The 19,262-nt window shown below is 46.7% G+C and overlaps 1 pseudogene; it reads left to right on the top strand.

Moving 5' to 3' along the window:
• Positions 1 to 309: 309 nt before the first annotated feature.
• Positions 310 to 2,854, top strand: LOC120648011 (annotated as a pseudogene).
• The last annotated feature ends 16,408 nt before the right edge of the window (positions 2,855 to 19,262 follow it).

The raw sequence follows: 19,262 nt of genomic DNA, 5'->3' as shown, positions 1-19,262 counted from the left end.
ACATAATATCCGAGACCCATCCTCGCTTCATCTAAAAGGATCAATCTGAAGGTACTATGATTGGAAGATAAAGATTTATAAGTTGGTTTTATTTTTGCTCAACTCGTAATGTGGTACTAAATATGTGCACACAACACTGATGGTCCACTATTGGGTCACATCTAAATTGGACTGGGTGTGTCAATACTTGATGTTCGGACAAAACAAAAATAGAGTACAAAGCAAGTTGATTTTTGGAGAAAACAAAAATAAAGTACAAAGCAAGTTGTTTTTGCTATCTGAAACCCCTTTGTTTATTAACTTAACTGGATGGAGTATCTGTCAAAGGCTAAACTATGTAACGGAGCATATTTCACAATAATTTTACTTGAGGATCTTTATTTATTGTAAACATGATACTTATCCTTCTTGAGTATCTTCAGTTGAGAGAGTACAGAGGAAGAATCATTCTCACACACTACTGTTTGCATTAATTCAGGATGGTCGTCGGGTGCGCGTGATTGAGAGAGATTTGAGGGAGCCTGATAGAATCGTTGGTGAGTTGTTGCAGCCAGGGGGATACGTGAAGCTGCTTGAATTGGGCTTCCAGGGTAACTATATAAGCATTAGCGTTTTGGATTTTCCATTACTGTTGACATTACGCTTCTGCAAATCTCATTTGCTGCTTTAATTTAATTTGTCATTTCTCCGGAGCATACTTGTAGTGTCTAGCTTGCACATTTTAATAAAATGCCGTCGTCGATCTCAGATTGTGTAGAAGAAATTGATGGTCAGCGTGTCCTGAGAAAATTGTAAAAATAGGACTCCAATCGTTGCGTTTCACATATTTGCCATTCCAAACGTTGACATCGTAAATTTGGGACTCCAAACTAGTGTCTCTTGATTATACTGCCATTTGAGGTATTTTTCCTCTTTTCTTTTTTCTTTTCAGGTATTTGGCAGGGTGAAAAGACCTTCCTGCCCTTCTCTTTTTCTGTTGCATCCCACGACAATCTGTTCGCGGGGCGCAAGCTTCCATACCCCATGGACAAGTTGTACGCAGATGTCGCTGGTAGGAGCTTCCACAACGGGCGGTTTGTACAGAGGATGCGCGAGAAGGCGTCATCTCTGCCCAGGTACGTAGTTGCAAGCGTCGCGTCTCAACTCTCAATTTTTCCATCGACTGACTTGTTGCAAATTTTATTTCTTTTCCTTGTACTGCTGTGACTTGATGGCCTATATGTACTGTATGAGCATGTATTCATCACCAGTGTGCAGCTTGAGCAAGGAACTGTCGTTTCATTGCTCCGAGAGAACGGTACAGTCAGGGGTGTCGAGTACAAAACCAAATCAGGTGACAAGTTGCAGGCCCTAGCTCCTCTGACGATCGTATGCGATGGCTGCTTCTCAACGTTTCATGGCCAAGTTGCAGGCCATGGACGCATGATCTTCAATGCCAGATTGAGGTCCCATCTTGTTCGGTTGGGTTGGTCAGGGACAAGTGCCTGCTCCCCTACCCGAACCATGGCCATGTCATCTTGGCCGACCCTTCACCTATCCTGCTCTACCCAATCAGCAGCACCGAGGTCCGCTGCCTGGTGGATGTTCCTAGCCGCCAGAAGCTGCCATCCGTCGCCAATGGCCAACTGGCAGATTATCTCAAGACCGTCGTTGCGCCTCAGGTCACCGTTGTCGTGCACTCATTCACCATTGTTTCTGCAACATGTATGCTCACGGGTTGTCGATGCTGATGCATCTTGTCAACAATATATAGACCCCACGGGAGATGTACGACCCTTTCGTAGCTGCAGTCGACAAGGGGCGCATCCGGACAACGCCCAGCAGGAGCATGCCCGCCGCACCTCTTCCAACTCCCGGCGCGATCCTGCTGGGGGATGCCCTGAACATGCGCCATCCCTTGACCGGCGGGGGCATGACCGTCGCGCTGTCGGACGTTGCCCTCTTGTGCAGCCTTCTCAGGTCTCTGCAGAACCTGCTCGACTCGGCCTCCCTGCTGCATGACCGTCTTGAATCATTCTACACCCTGCGGAAGGTTGTAACTGTCGCAGTGCAATGTGGTTAGAGTCTTAGAGATTGAGTAATTCTCAGCTTATTATATTGTGAACAGAATTTACTGCAGGTACGGTGGTGATCTGATTGTACTGTATTGATTGATGTTCAGCCCGCTGCCTCGACGATAAACACGTTGGCTACCGGGCTGTACAAGGTCTTCAGCTTGCCGCCTGATGAGGTTCATGACGAGATGCGCCGAGCCTGCTTTGACTACCTGAGCCTTGGGGGCGTCTTCTCCGGTGGAATTGCCTGCCTCCTCTCCGGCCTGGATCACCGGCCGGCGAGCCTCCTTGCGCACTTCCTCGCCGTTTCTGTCTATGGTGTTGGGCGCCTCCTGTTCCCTCTACCTACGGCCAAGCGGATATGGATGGCCTCAAGGCTGGTTTTGGTATGTTGTAACTGTAAGCTTCCTGTTTCGTGAATTCATCGGAAATAAAGGGAGTGCATTTGCAGGGCGCTTGCGGCATCTTCTTCTCTCTAATCAGAGCGGAAGGGATCAGGCAGATGTTCTTCCCAGCATCCATCCCCACGTACTACCGTGCATCACACAAACCTAAGATGCATGAATGTCATCTTTCCACCTGACGATGCCAGCACACAGCGCCCACCGGCCTCGGCAACCAACACTGGCCTCCGCGCCCGAGCCGCGACCATCGTCGTAGGACGTGCAGCTGCAGCATGTAGCAAGTCGCCACCAATCTGAATGGTTGTGTCCTCCAAATAAATCAATCGAGATAAAAGGCTAATTTGATTGACTCACATATAACTAAGGTGACTTCAGGTGGAGTTATATCGCAGATGAGCTTCATCTGGATGCTGGCACCACTGGATGACAGACCGTCAAGTTGACACAAGTCAAGTCAACTAGTAACAGGCTCAACTTAGGCACAGTTATCAAAGCACAACGTGGAGCAGAAGCCACGGTTTACCAAAGCGCCTAAAGCTTTTCACAAAAATTATTTGAACTGGAACTAAAAAAAGAACTCTTAACTAAGTATGCAAATTACCACAAATGTCTACCAGTAAACAACAATTTAAGCAAGTAAACAGAAAATAAATGTGAAAAGAAATTAAAAGGAAACGGCTCAAACCTTGCTTACTTTTTTTTTAAATTATACAGTACAACTCAGACACTCACGACACATGCACACTCACCTATGAACACAGGTACACAAATTTTACCCTTATGAGCATCTTTAAAGTCCGAGCCAGTAAGTTCTCGAGATTGACAAAGTCACCACATGCATATCTCATATATATTTCACGCCAAACCAGACATATATATATATTAGGGTTCCAAAGGTTACCCCCAAATCAGACATATCTATTTCACGCCAGAAGATAAGAATACCCTTACTTTAATAACTAGCATAACTGCCCATGTAGGGGCATTTTCATCCAAGTTTTTGTAGACGCGTCGGATGGACATGTTGGCTTCATTCACGACACTGTACATGTGGGGTTCCTTTTGGCATGAGGAGCTAGGCCAACCGCCCCACTCGCCCCACTCTAGGGTTGGACCTACATAGAGACAGTAAGGCATTTATTGCACCACCAACCTTGTAGTGTCAGTAGGCCAAAAATATCAAATGAATTAGTGACATGTTTATTGCCACTACAAGAAATATGTTGATCTATGATGATTAAATTTCATCACAAATTAATTTTAAAAACTGTCATAAAACAATATCTATGACGATCTTAAATTTTGTCATGTATTGAGTGTCATAGATTATACCTCGTGACGTTTCTTAAAAAAACATCACAGATTGCTTAACTCATGATATTTTGAAACCGTCATAAAATGTCCCCGGCCCCCGAAGCCCAACCCAAGCCCATTTTTTATGATGAAAGTAAACATCACAAATGGTGGAATATTCGTCACGGATTCAATTTCCACATCACACAACATCGAGGGGGCAATGATGTGGCTGCTTAGTAGCGCTGACATGGTGAATAAAGTGATGATGACATGGCCGATGACATGGCACAGCTGACGTGGTCAATGACATCAGATGACATCACGTAGCCCATTTGTGGATGGACCCAATTGAGACTAGACTTCTAAGATGGGCCAAATATTTCTCAGCCCACCATTTATTACCAGCAATACACAACCCATATAACATTCAGCCCACCACTTGGCCCATAAACGAAAACAACAATTCCAGCCCAGAAATCATAGTATGTATTTAGAGTCAATATCTCAAGTTACATCATGTCAAAAAAAAATCTCAGGTCTAAAATTAAGAAGCACATTGAATAGCTAGTTATTACACTCATGTTTTTATTTTTGCATCCAATGGACCTTCTTGTCCATAACCTGCAACCAAAATAAAAATATGCATCAGCATAAATATATTCTCATCCACAATCTGCCACCAAAATAAAAATATGCACCAGTACAAATATATATAGTACTCTAGGCAGTCCCGTGTTTAACGAAAATAAGAGCATGAATAGAACTATATATCAAACGTTGTTACTAACCACCAAGAATTAATATGTGAATCAGAAAGAGCTACAACTTTATAAAAATAAAGAGCCACTGACAGCTACTGAGCTATTGCCACTTGCTAACAGGAGTTCATGATCCACCAAAGAAAATAGTACTACATAGTACTACAGACAAGAATTAATAATATTATCCCATGACTCCAAAAATGGACCAACCTGTTACGTGGATTCACAGGTTTAAGCATTCAATCAGGACATAACTACACAAAAAGTCAGAACGCTGAAGAATCATAATGACATTGAAGATTGGTCCTCAAGGCCCTAATGAAGAACAAGGATTTGTCGCTCAGTTTGCACATCATATTGTCCCTTTAAATAGCTTATCATATTTGCATAAGATATTGCATATAACTTATATTTAGAAAGTAGAAATGAAGTAAGGACCACCTACCCTGCCTTATATCACTAGTAGGGAAAACAATTCAACAAATTACAAGATAAGAATGTGTGGTAACAAATGCTGCTTTAGCCGAGCCAAATCTTGCACTGCTTTGCCTCTCTCATGAGAAGCATCCTGTACTGCTCTGTTCAACAAATCCAATTCTTCATTAACCTTTATAGTAGAACTACAAGCACATCAGTACCTTACGTAGGGCATCTTGAAGGGTTACATCATAGTTGATCAGTAAATGCGTTGCTTACTTTCTGAATAAAGCAAGGAATAAAGGCGACGAAGGCAGCCATGTACGGAGTAGCATGAACTCAATTTGTTCCTAAAACAATGAAATGGAATTTTCATGAAGTTTTGATGCGGTATATGTATTTGAAAGGTTTGTGTTACTGTTAATTGAATTGATTTGAGAATTACATGGACTACATCGACTCCAAAGTCATTATACCACAGGCTAGATTGGGTAACTGAATAATCCAGCAGAATCCAAATAGTGACTGCTACTACTTAATAGTAAATTGGAATCCTGCGAGTGATTAGGATTCACTGTGATGGATTCCATGAGCAGAGCAGGTAATTAATAAGGTGGAAATAAATATGTTAAGAGCTTTCGCTGATAGCGATTCGAATATTAGTAACTACTATTATTAATGAATTAATGATAGAAATTGCTTAACCTCTCTCTCTCTCTCTCTCTCTCTCTCTCTCTCTCTCTCTCCCGGCACAATTTGTAGGAGCTGACAACAAAAAATAAAGAGTAGAAGCTAACTCTACACAGACTTGAAAGACAATCAACAATCCACAAGAACCATGGCTACAAACATATCATTCCAGAAACATTTGACCCAAACATTATAAGTATCATGTAAAATGTTAGACACAAGTTGTGAAGCTTTTTCCCCTTTTGTGTATACTCGATTAGTTTACCAGTAGGCACCGGACCCATTCAATTTCTTTTAAGTTGCTTTGTAGACAAAACAATGATTTAGATGTAAAGGATTAATACACAACTAAGGATTAATTCAAGGATGTGTAACTTAGCAAATATTTTGTGCAAGTTAGACTATATTTTGCTTAATGTCTTCGCGCACCTTCGGCGACCGGTCCGAAGGTGGTGTCCCCAACAGATACGGCTCCCCAGACGTTGCAACCTCACTGCCAGAGAGCTCTGGCTAGGGTCGACGCCAGACGGGAAACTGCGCTTGCTTGGCGCCTACCGTGGCTTCACGGTATGCTCGTGGGTGATGTTGGGGGACGGTTGGTCGCGGCGTGCCAAGGTGGACACGTTGGCGGCGTTGCGGTCGCTATCGGAGCCGGGGGATGATGAGGACGACAACGACGATGTTGAGGAGTTCTTCCGGAGGTACGACGACAGGGTTCAAGTGGAGGGCATCGGGGATCAGAGGAGCGGCGTTACGTTGCTTCGGCTGGCGAATTTGCGATTTGTGCTCGACATGGATGCGAGAGATATGCAAGACTACTGCTGGGTACAGGTTGGACGGTTTGCCGTACGTCGTGGACCTGCCGTCTCGGCTGACCACCACGAAAATCTTATAGCTAGCCCTGCTAAACTATATGCGGATTCGCGTGCTAATCTCTGAATATATTGTATTTTTGAAGGGCACTATGAATATATTATTGTTGTAAGATTTAATTTTCGATCACATCATGTGCTTGCGTTGCTTCGACTGAGTGCTTTTAGTGCCGAATCCGGCCACCGTAGATTTTGATTATGATGAAGTGGAAGTGGCCCGAGGCCTGACGATGGTAGAAGCCGTAGAGGGGTGCGGCGGGGAAGTGGCGAAGCGCGACGTGGTGAGTTGGATCGGTGGAGGGGCACATGTGGAAACCTGGAGCCGTGCCATGGGGTGAGGAAGCGTGGCATTGAGGGCACTCGCAACAGTTATCGACATTTATTCTCTGCAGCATCTACGTATACATGCCAACTCAGACACAAACGACAACCCATCCAACGATCTATCTTCAGCATATATTGTGTGTCCCTGGTGTCAGATTCATCCTTCCCATAATCCCATCTCATCCCAGAAGCATCAATCGATCGTTTGCACGCATACGGCCGGCAACCACACGGGGGAGACTAATTTACGGGCGCCCGTTAGTTGGCGTCCGTACGGTTGATTTCTGTTTTTGGTAACTTTTTTTTGATAAAAGTTTTTTAGAGAAATTTTCCAGAGAGAAAAAAGTTTTATGAGAAAAATTTGAAAGAGAAGTTTTGAGAAAAAAATTATAGAAAAAATTTTCTATCCAAAACAAAAAGAAGATGCTCAGATAAAAAAATTGCATCAAAACTTCCAAAAAAACACCTGGGCAGCTCGCCACAGCGCCCCCACCGGCCCTCCATGCCACCTCCGTGCCACCGGCCCCGTCCGCTTGCCTCGCTTCCGCTCCCCGCCGCCTCTCCACCACCAACTCCGCCGCGCCATCCCTCCCGGTGAAGGCCCGCCGCACCGCCCCTACCCGCGGCTGCAGGCTCGCCGCCACACCACGCTGTGCCGCCCCTCTCCTTCCGCCGCCATGGAGCAGAGGGAGCTGTGGAGAGAGATAAATGAGAAAGGGAAGGGAAAGAGAAAAGAGATGGGAAAGGAAGATTGCTGATGCGGTAGATAGCTGGCGCTGTGGGGCCTACCCACGTGTGCATCGACCGTGCCGAGCGCAGTGCGCGGTCGACCGCAAAGCAACATTGCCCAACCACACGCCACCATGCACCAGCAACCTCGTCCCACCACCGCTACCGCCCACGTTGGTCCTTGCGCACGCTCACTGGCCGGCCCTCGCCCCCGCAACCGGAGCTCGCGAGTTCCCTTAGCTCGTGGGCCATTGGCAATACAGGTGCCCCGCGGACGGTGGTGCTGAGGCTTTCTTTCGTAGTGACCGCAGCCGGCCGGCACATGCGTCCGCCCCGCTCAACACTAGGGTTAACCAAACTGGTGGGAACTGGTTCGATTTGAGGTCCGGCTCGGTTTCGGTTTGGACCGATACCAAAATCAAAATTCAAATTTGAATTAAAAAAAATAAAAAAGTCCTAAAAATATTTCAAGGTGGACGAATCTAATGGTGTCAAATTTTCTCAAAAATCGTCCATTTAGTATAGTTTGCGGGCATATGAAGTTAAATCAAAAAAGAAAAAGAAAAAAATAAACCGGCCCATTAAAGCCCACCGCATATGGCCACCGGTAAACCGGTCAAACCGGGAAACCACTTTTAAACCATTGGATTTTTTTGGTTAAAACACCGGTAACCAGTCAGACCGGACCGGTAAACCGGTCGGAACCGGTTACACATGTGCTTTTGAATTTGGATTTGAATTCAACCGGTTTCCACTGGTTTCCGATCAAACCGGTCCGGTAAACCGCTACCGGAGGTCGCCGGTTTGACCGGACCGATCGGTTTTGTAAACCCTGCTCAACACTGCCACGACCGCGCTCTGCTCCGCCCACTCCTGGCTGGCCTCTGCACCTCCCCTCGCACACGGTTGCCCACGCGCGGCCCCCCGCTTTCACACTGCCGGTCAGCGGCGACAGTGGCAACTTCCAAGTTGAGGCACGAAGTCGCAAAGACAGTTCAGTTAGATTTTGCAGATGCTGGAGTGAGAAAGAACAGAACTATAGTCTTTAAAGGATAAGTCGGAAGAAGATCAATCGCCCTTCATATGCTTAGAAAGTTGTTTTAGGGCGTTAAGAAAGGTAGACCGTAAATCCTAGCAAGATACTACATTAAAAAAAGTAAAGGCACACAAGTTATAATATGAAATGCGAAAGCGTAAAGGAGGGATGAGATGAAGCAAACTCTCGACACGAGGATTTATCCCGCGGTTCTGTTAGCCACGAAAGCACACCTACATCCACGTTGTTGAAGCACTCACGAAGAATTTCCGGCAATCAAGTCTCTTCCTTGAACACAATCACGGTCACATTAATCCCGCTTTCCACTAAGGAGCTTGCCCACGAAGGATGCAGGTCTGCACGTCCCTCGCACAAAGTTGTTGTCAACTCTCCACGCCAAGCCGGAGGATCGAAGATGTACTGGCGAGCCACCAATGCTACAAAAGGCTGGCGCACCGAGATATAATGTTTGATTCACTCTAGAACTATGCACAAGACAACAACACCTTGCTCTCTCACCCACTTAAGACCTAACCAGCTCTGAAGTAGCCATTGAGCTTTCTAACAGACACTTGCTTCTGACGTACCGACCATCGGTTAAATCGATGCATTGCTCCGACGGACGTCGGTTCAACTGGTCCTAAACAACTTCTCCTCTGCGCCCTTGCATGCTCTCTGGACAATGATCCGACCAATGCATCGACGCCTCCATATGACCCGTCCGTTTATCCGGCGTTGAAGTATTTGCTCTAGTCACTTGACATGCTCTCTGGGCAATAACTAGGTGAATGCACCTATGCTCTAGTCACTTGACATGCTCTCTGGGCAATAACTAGGTGAGTTTTCTTCACCTGGCTCAGCATTGCACATCACCGATGCCGACCGGTTTAACCGGTGCAGGGTTGTCGGTTAAACCGGTGCAGCTGTCTCGGGTTTTTCACTATAGTTTGATGTTTCAGCGGAGGATTGGACATGGAGTCTCGACGATAGATTAAACACGGTGAATTAGATATGTTGGATTATGGAGCCTAAAAACTCCTACAAATGGTTTGTTAGTTTCATTGATTATGTTGTCACTCAATCACGAAAATAATAAACAATGGCCTAATGGGGTCATGTTCCTTACGCACAACTCTCACATGGTCACACCCTCACAAAGTCGCACCCCTGAAAACCCTAACTCGAATTGATTTTACCGGAGTCGGCCATTACCAATGTTGATGAAGGTGATTAAACATCACCAAAGATGGAGGAGCGCAGCGCGAATCTCCACAGTAAATAGTTAGAAATTGGACTGATTTACGGAGGCAAGTATCTAGAATAACTAAAAATAACTATAGCTATGTAGAAAGTTATAGAAAAGTCGATACCTTGGTACTCATTTGTTATTATCTAGTATACCTTGGTCCTGATAAGTTACCTTCTGTCCCATTCCAAATTTAAGTTTATTAAGGACTTACTCCCTCCGTCCTCAAATGGAAGTCATTCTAAAATTTTTAGAACAGATTATGGTTGTGTAGAAAGGACCAATCTCTCCGTGCAAACTATGGAAACTTCAATCTGAGTTATTGGATCAACATCCAAAGGGTATGGGGGATTGAGTACTTTTACAATCTGGACCCGTCTTTAGATTTGGTAATCACACTTTTGCAAATCCCCCCTCCCACCTCTCTGCGTGCCTCCCCTTGGATGTTGATCTGATGACCCAGATTAAAGTTTTCATAGTTTGCACGGAGAGTTTGGTTTGCACCTGATATGTTTCCGTGTAGAAAAGACTCTCCTACCCTAATTATTAATCATTGGGAATGTGCTAATTAAACTAGCATGTCTTTTTCTAAGCACCTCCCCCACATGTACCTCCCCTACATGGTTGCATGCACATCTTTTTATTGGAAAAGACCCAAAAATAATATACAATTAAGATGGTTGGGTCCACTCTCAACTTAGAATGATTTATATTTGAGGACAAATTTTGAATCCCAGAATGACTTACATTTGAGGATGGAGGGAGTACTAGAGTGTCCAGTCATTAATAAGTTTCTCTAATACCTTGTCTAAAATAATATATATTTGAAAACAGAGATAATATATTATAATTTAAATATAAGAAGACCATCTCAGGTGCTATCAATGCAAATAAGTATCAATTCAGTAATGCTAAAATATAGTTTTATTATACTTTTGATAAAGAAAAATGGACCAATATTTGGATTAATACTTTTTTGATGATAAAGCCAATGATAATGAAGTCATTGCCGACTCCTGGTTGCCGTGTGACCTTTGCCGTGTGCGGCAGCCCGCTCGGTCTCCCGTAGTGGACAAAGGCAGGATGTGGAAACCGATCCCAATTCGGCCGGCTGCACGCAAATAGTCGAAACAGATTCGAATACATTGCGTTGAAGCCATCGCCGCCGCCGTTGACGATCTTTTGCTGTCACCACAAATAATAGCCGATGGCACCAGGCCGGCCGCTCACGTACAAGCCACATGCCCACAGCATGGCGCCACGCAAACGGCGCCGTGCTCATACACCGCCGACGTTGTCGTCGCCGGACTGGACTCTTCCGGTGGATCTCGTGCTCGAGATCGTCGCGCGCTCGGACGCCGCCACCCTCGTCCGGTGCACCGCCGCATGCAAGCTTCTCCGGCGCGAGATCCTCCGACCGGCCTTCCTCGGCCGGGTCTGCCAGGAGCCCGACGGCGTCGTGCCCCCCAGGCTCCTCGGCTACCTCGCCGACGACAGGACAGACGTGTTCTGCCTTATGCACCCAGCGACGCCGGCCGCCGCGTCCTTCGCCGAGAACCAGCTCGCCCCTTTTGTGTGGCGGTGCGCCACCAGGCTCCTCGAGGAGTACAAGACCGTGGCATCCCGTGGCGGGCTCGTCCTCCTGCAGCGCCGCAGCCTCGACGAAGACGACGTCCACTGTACGCGACGCCTGAGATCGCACCGCCTGTCCGACCTGTGCGTGTACGACCCCATGTCCGGCGAGTGCGCCTTCCTCCCATTCCCGCCGGACATCGACGTCGAGCAGTGGCACCACTCCTACGCCCTGCTCACTGCCGCCGACGGCATTGGCTGCTCCTTCCTCCTGCTTGCCGCGAACATGGCCGAGCTTATTAGTCTAGAGTCGTGCTTCAGCGTGCAGGCAGTGTCGTCGGGCGACGCCGGCGAGTGGGGGCCCGTCGCTCGCGTCGAGAACGCGCTCCGGCCGTGGAGGTGGAGCGTGTTCACCGACCGTGTCGATGCCGTGGTCGTCATCGACGGCGTCGTCTCCTGGATGGTTGACGTCGGCCACTACATCATCACCTACGACGTGCGCACCGCCGCCGCGGGGTGGATCGAGCTCCCCGCGGTGAGCACGGCAGACGACGACGGCGACAAGAGATGTAAAATGCACCTGGGTTCGTCGCCGGACGGGAGGCTGTGCTTGTTCGCCGTCCACGAGCTGAGGGTATCCTTGTGGGTGCTGTCGTCGGGAGAGTGGGAACGGTACGCCGAGCTAGATTTGTTGCCACATGTGCGGTCGCTGTTTGAGCTGTACACGGATGGGGCAGACTTGTTTGAGGCGTTCCAGTTCCAGCTGACTGAGTTGGATTTGAGGAGCCGCACGCTGTTGATATGGCTGGAGCATTGTCCAGACAGTCCACTCCCTGGTAACAGACTAGGGCGCTTCGTGGTCGACATGGACAAGTCGGAGATAGGCTGGACCGGAATGACGATGCGGGGTGTCCCGTACGAGGTGGACCTGCTGTCTCAGTTATCTGCCATGAAGACATACTAGCTAGCTTGTGACATAAGCCAGTCTTACTCAAGTTTCCTTGCATAAGCAATTTATAGCATATATATCAGCAATTTATTTGCTGACTTGACCTAGCTCATTATATGAGAAAAAGAAGAAAGTTTGTATCCCCACAAAAGTCAGCGGGCTCGTTTACCATGTGCCGTGAAACACAATGAAACACGCACTAAGAATGATGTTTACCATGTGCCCTAAAACACAATGAAACACGCGCTAATGAGAATGTATCATTTCATTGTATGAAACATTTGGTCACAACACCATGCAATTGAATGCTGCAGTCTATCTATGAAATTGTGCAGTAAAATTAACTGTACACTAAAGTGATTTGTTTAATCTGAGTAAACAATGCAACGAAATTGTGCGCCCGTACATCCAAATTTCGATGCAGAAAATGAAGTTGGTGTACGGCCGGTCCAATTTTAGCAAGTGGATCGTCAATCTTTTATTCGCTTTATCTTTTTAGACAAAACAATACTGCAGCACAAAAGCACTATCACAGACGATCTGGGGTTAGAGAAACACATGCATGGATATATATGCAATTTTTTTAAAAAAATTGTAGTTTCAAAATCGATCGTCAAAACCAAAATCCGATTGCACAGTTGTGTTTGTTTCAATAAGAGCTTCAAAATAAGATCTCACACCACTATATTTCAATGATATAGTTTTTGTAAGAAAAAAATACTTTAATGTATTCTAATTTGCTTATGATATTTGCAAAAATTGCTTATGGCTTTACAGAATGTTGCTTTACACGTCTAAGTTCAGCTATATAGATATTGGTGTTCATGTTGTGAAGATAGATTGTTTGATGTAACTAGTGGATGAGGGTAAACAACTTTATTGGATAGGTGAATATTTATTACATGATCAATAAAAGGTAAATTTAGTAGATCAGTTGAGCATTTTAGCTAATTTATTTTGGTATTTTTCTAGTATCCATAAAACAATTTATGTGTCTTTGAAAAATATTGTCGAAACATATACTTGTGTGATTTTATATTGAATCTCTCCTTGAAAAAGATACTATTATGCAATTGGAATTTGAATTTGATGGATTGTTTATGAACTATAATTTGTAAGTTTTAAAATTGCTTGCATGTGCCCATTGGCCCACTATGGCGGCAAACACTGCTCGCCACTGCATCTCGAGAGAGAGGGCTTGTGACAGTGAGCGAAGGAAAATGGAGACGGCAAGGAGATAATATTCCCTGAGGTCCATGCATATGAAGGGAGTACAATGGACATAAACTGACACTACTAAAAAAATAATTTATAGTAACGCTCCGATTTGTAGCAACATTAATGTAGCAAAAGAACCAACCCTTGAGAATCAATTTGTATGGGCGGGTTACCGCCTCACCCACCCCTATAAATGGGCGCCATTTTTAGGGGCGGGTGGGGGCTGAACCACCCCTGAAATACTATTTGTAAGAGTGGTTCAACCCCACCCACCCCTACAAATGGCGCCCATTTGTAGGGGTGGGGAGGGGATGACCCGCCCCTACAAATTGATTTCCAGGGGCGGGTCACCTCCCGACCCCACCTGCCCCTAAAAATGGCGTCAAAAGCTACAGACAACCTTCTCTCGACAAGCCACAGTTTGGTAGAGGAGGTCTCCAAATATCCGAAAAAAAAGAAAAAAAGGGAAGGGGAGTTTTAAACTTGATTTCCTTTGAGTTGGGGTCTCGACAGAGAACTTGCACACGAAGCAATGTACGGCGACCGATGACCCCGGCAGCTCCACCAGATTGCCCATAGAGCGCCTAGTTGGACCACGATGCAACCCTTATTAGCTTTGAGGGTGAAGTCGGTGCCGCTGTGAACTATCATGCTGCTCCGACCGGTCACCGGCTTGACCAAGCCGAGCAAGCGCTGCAGGCCTACGCCACCGTGGTCAGTCGACGTGCCGCCTCCTAGCCCATCTCCACTATGAGCCGCCGCCTCCACCACCAAACAAAATGTTGGACACCACCACGCGAGGCCCAAAGCCAACGGCCACACGCACTACTAGAAAAGAGGCCATCTGCACCGGTTAGTAAGGGCCTTAGTTACCAGATCTTGAACCGGTACTATGAAATCGAGACTAAAAGTCTTGATCTTCATTGCTGGGTAAAATAACCCGTATCTAAGGCTCTCTTTAGTACATGGTGAAGGTTCCATCCGGTGGCAATGTATTTTGGTCAAAAAATATATTAAACCTGCGAAGAGACCTACACATTGGGTGAAGTCACAAGTCATATGATTTTTCATGCAAAAATACACGCGCTTGTGGTGGCCGGGATTCTAACTCAGGATCTCTTACCTCGCGTGTACCTTTCGTACCATCTCACCTAAACATCACTCGTGACTTTTCCTTATGAAATAACTCACGGATGTGCCTTAGGTACCGGGTGGTAACACCACCCGGGGCCTATGGATAGCCTTGTACTAGTTGGTGTTACCAACCAGTATCTAAGGCTCTCCATAGGCTTCCATCCACTCCAAAAGTATCGGTCTTCTTCATAACATTACTTTTGGGGTGGACGTGGTTCCACCCGGTAGCAAAGTATTTTTTGTCAAAAAAAAGATATTAAACCTGGGAAGAGGCCTGCACACTGGATAAAGTCACAAGTCACATGATTTTTCACGCAAAATACGCGTGCATGCAGTGGCCAGGATTCTAATTCAGGATCTCTTACCAGCAATGGCAGATCCGCCCTCGAGAGTGCTGAATTTGCCCACCAGAGAAGTGGATCTAACGCCGTCGGCAGTAGCCGCCGCCGCTGCCTTCACCGTGCCTAGCTAGCGGCGCCACCAAGCCACTTGTTGGGAATAGTTGATTGTTCATGCATAACTTAACTTTCAAGGGATCTTGATCGTTCCGTGGGCTCTTGAGAAGAAATTAGGTCGATCTTGTGGATTTGTGGCTGGGCACCGTAAGATGTTTTAAGCACACTGGTGCTTTTGGCTAGATCTTGGAAAAGAAGGGGTTTAATCTTTTGACCCTCGCAATGCTTCTGCGAAACCTTCTTAGGCTCGGGGGCTACACCCAACGGGTGCGCCCAGGGTACCTCCCTACCAAGTAGTGTCCCAGTCTTCAGGAGATGACCCTGCATAACTGCCCTGCGAACAGGCACTCGGCTGGACGGTGGAAGGGTCGTCCTTCGCGGATAAGGATGCAAGATGAATCATGGTGCCTGGATTTTGAGTATTTTAACCGACTTACTTTCTTGTAAACAACCCGAGTATATATTAACCTAACTTGTAACTCACTGCACCCAGGCTATATAAAGTGGTCGTGGAAATACCCTAGAGCTGGGACTTGGGCTGTGAAGTGCCGGCCCGACCTGACCCTCTCATGCCTCGTGCCGTGTCGGGTCTAGATTTTTAGGCACGATTGGCACATCGTGCCGTGTCGTGCTAGCATGACAAGTCTATTATCAAGCCCAAGCACGGCCCATGGCACGCCGGCACGCCTTCGTGCCGTGCCGGCCAAGCACGACCCTCCGAATACTTGCAATTAGATTTATATGCATCGATTAAAAAATATTACTATTGCAATTAGAAAGCACATAAACTATCGATGATATGAAATTACATGATTTTCTTGAATGAATAATATTTTCTTTCATGATTGCTCTTAATTAGAAAGGAAGATTAACTGTCATAATAGAACAAGGGGCTACATACTGGCTGATGGGCTGTTTTCGTGCCGTGCCAGCCCAAGCACGGCCCAAAATGCGGGTCGTGCCATACAGCCCATCATGCTGAGATCCTAGGCACGGCACGGCCCTCGTGTTCGTGTCGTGCTGGCACAGCCCAAAATATTTCGTGCCGTGCTTTGGGTCGTGCTAAATGATCGTGCCGCGGCCCGCCCAAAATTGGCACAGCCCAAATCCCAGCTCTAGGGATACCCATTCAAGACATCATCAGCTTCATCCAGACCGCTATTAGCTCCAGCTTTTTCCAGAAACCCTAATACAATTCAGAACATCAGACGTATGGTGTTACGCTCTCGGTGGCCCGAACCTGTTAAACCCTTACGTCTTTGTGTTACCATAAAGCTCTTGTCTCTGAGATCACCCTCACCTAAAATCTACCGCCTAGTGTACCCCTAGTGAACTTGTTGGAATCCTAATCTGGCACTAGCACTACTACAGAAAGGGGCTTTGATCCTTTACATTTGTCCCGGCAAGTATTGGACCCGGGACCAAAGAGCCCTTTAGTCCCGGTTCCAAAGGCTAGGGGACAAAAGGGTTTTTTAGTCCCGGTTGGAGCCACCAACTTGGACTAAAAGTCTATCTTTAGTCCCGATCGGTGGCTCCAACCGAGACTAAAGGATCTAACCTTTTAGTCCCGGTTGGTACCACCAACCCGGACCAAAGGGTAACCTTTTAGTCTCGGTTGGTGGCTCCAACCCAGACTAAAGGACCCTTTAGTCCCGGTTGGTACCACCAACCCAGAGTCATGTGTGCTGCTTAGGTGGTGTGGCAAGAATGTTTGTATGAGACAAGAGGTCTTGGGTTCAAAACTTGAGTGGCGCAATATTTATTTACCATCGCGGACACCCCTTTAGTCCCGGTTGTAGCAACCGAGACAAAAGCCTGGGATCTTTAGTCACGGTTGCTACAACCGGGACTAAACGGGATTGGCAACCGGGACTAAAAGAGGCTTCTGTAGTAGTGTAGCCAAAACCATAGTCGCCCCACTACAACCATCCGATCCATGGAGGTGCTAGAGCGCCGCTGCCGTCGTCTGGTAGTGCTGGTGGTGACCCAAAGGCCGGTGGTACCCGTGACGGCCTTTACCGACCCCGAGAACAACTACGAGAACTATGGCAAACCCTTCGTCGCTCTCGTTACCAACCATGGTCGCGATCTGTGTCCTCAATGGTTGCTGGTCTAGATCTGTCCTCATGTTTATTTGGCTTGTGCTTACATTATTTAAGTGCAGATCTTGTGAGTTTTATGTATCGATCATGCATAAAAGAGTTAGATCCGAGAGAAATAAGAAAGATAAATGGGAAGAAAGCCTCATATCCGTAGTTCCCACCTATCAGAAAACCCCAAAGGCCCCATCAGATCCAATATTCCATAAGATCCACGCATCAGAAACAAAAAAAAAAAGAGAGAGACCATGCAGGGTGCAAAGGCCCCACAACGGTGCCATAAAACCACAGCGGCGTCCGTTTCCGCTAACAGAAAACGTACTCTCAGGCACCTTGAGGCAGGCGGTGGCATCTCCAAGGTGCATAAGATGAGGCGCGGCATTGTGACTGTGCAAGCCGCGGAAGCGTGCCGACTCCATGGCCGCTAAGAGTGGTGCTGGAGACGGTGGCGCCACCGCAGCCCGCACGTGCGCGCCCAAAGGAACAGAAGGCGGCGACACATGAGCTGAAGACCGTGGCCCGCGCGGCAATGCCTCCACACGCGCGGATTAAGGAGCCAATATGGTGATGGGCCCTCAAACCGGCCAACAGGCGCGGCGCCGTGGCCAGCACTGTCGCGGTAGCGCGCTCACTCTATGGCCGCCGCAAGGGCAGCCAAAACCGGTGGCATCATCGCGACCCGCGTGAACGCGGCCATATGACTGGCCGTGGCGGTCGAGCGGCGAGGCCGCGCTGTGCACGTGAGAAGTATCCCGAGTTATTTCGATCCGGTGAGTAATCACATACATTTTCTAGTTATCTTTTCTGTTCGTTGACTAGAAAGAATTCGAGGGCGAATTCTGTTGAAAGGGGGAGATTGTAATATCCCAAGTATTCAGATAATTATTTTTAAACATCGAGTCGACAAAGATTAGTGAGTTGACTAAAAGTTGACTTTTTTGAATCATTGGTCATATGAACGATCAGAGACCATGGTTGCATATAGCTCGTCGAAATGAATCCGTTTTACTACTAGCTTGTTTGGTTTGTATGTCGTATGAATTTTAACGGACCGTCGAAGCTGGACCATCGGCCCTTCACCTGCCGAGGTATTTTTCCACAGTGCCGCCACCCCTGCCTCAGCCCTCGTTTCTGTCCACCGCCGCCACCAAATTCTGCTCTTCTTCCTTCCCTTGTGTTTTCTCCCCTACAGTGCTTTGGGCCTGACCCCTGAATGCTGCTCGTGGTGCAATACTGCTGGTAGAGAGCCAGCAGGAAGAAGGCAGCCAGCAGCGAGAGGAAAGAGAAGCAGTGAGGGGAAAAGATTTGGGCCTTGCAAGATCCATCAATTTTTTTTGCAAATCCTTGATTTCTGGGTTAAGGTAATCCTCAATTAGTCTCCTGAACCTCATATATGGATTTAGGATGAATCAATCTGTAATTGAAGATTTCTGGCTAGTTCGGTTCATGCAGAAATCTTGTCATTAAATCTGGTATTAATTGGCCCTAAATTTTGGTTTCTCAACAATATGAAAGTTTTAGGTTTTCTGATTAACTTTCCAATGGCGCTAGTTTCACTCAATTCCGATTAGTGGTTTGGGAGTAATGGTCAAAACAGTGCTGCTGTCAGGCAAGGTTAAATGCAGATGCAGAATTATGTTCATCTATTTTCGACTTATTTAGAGGCTGAATTCCCCCTGGGTGCAGTAACAAAAGTTGTAAGAAATTCTCTGTAGATGTTCAAGATGTTGAGGACTGTCACATGGTCATTTGGTTGTTGCCTAAGATTTATTTATTTGGTTGTGCTGGTTGATGAGAAAATCCTTTTACTATCTTTAATTCGCTCTGCTATATTTATGTCTTATGTGCCGCGGATATTAGAATTTACAAATGAAACTCTGCCGAAATTTACTAGAATTTTAATAATTAGTACAATTTAATGTCATTAGTAGTAACCCCAAGTATGTCGGTACTTGGGACGTTACATGCGGCCATATGACGGGCTGTGCCAACACTCTCACGGTGCA

The sequence above is a fragment of the Panicum virgatum genome, chromosome 9K (genome assembly GCF_016808335.1).
Source record: "Panicum virgatum strain AP13 chromosome 9K, P.virgatum_v5, whole genome shotgun sequence".
NCBI lineage: Eukaryota > Viridiplantae > Streptophyta > Magnoliopsida > Poales > Poaceae > Panicum > Panicum virgatum.
Note: the sequence above shows the minus strand (reverse complement) of the source record. Positions and strands in the feature narration are given on the sequence as shown.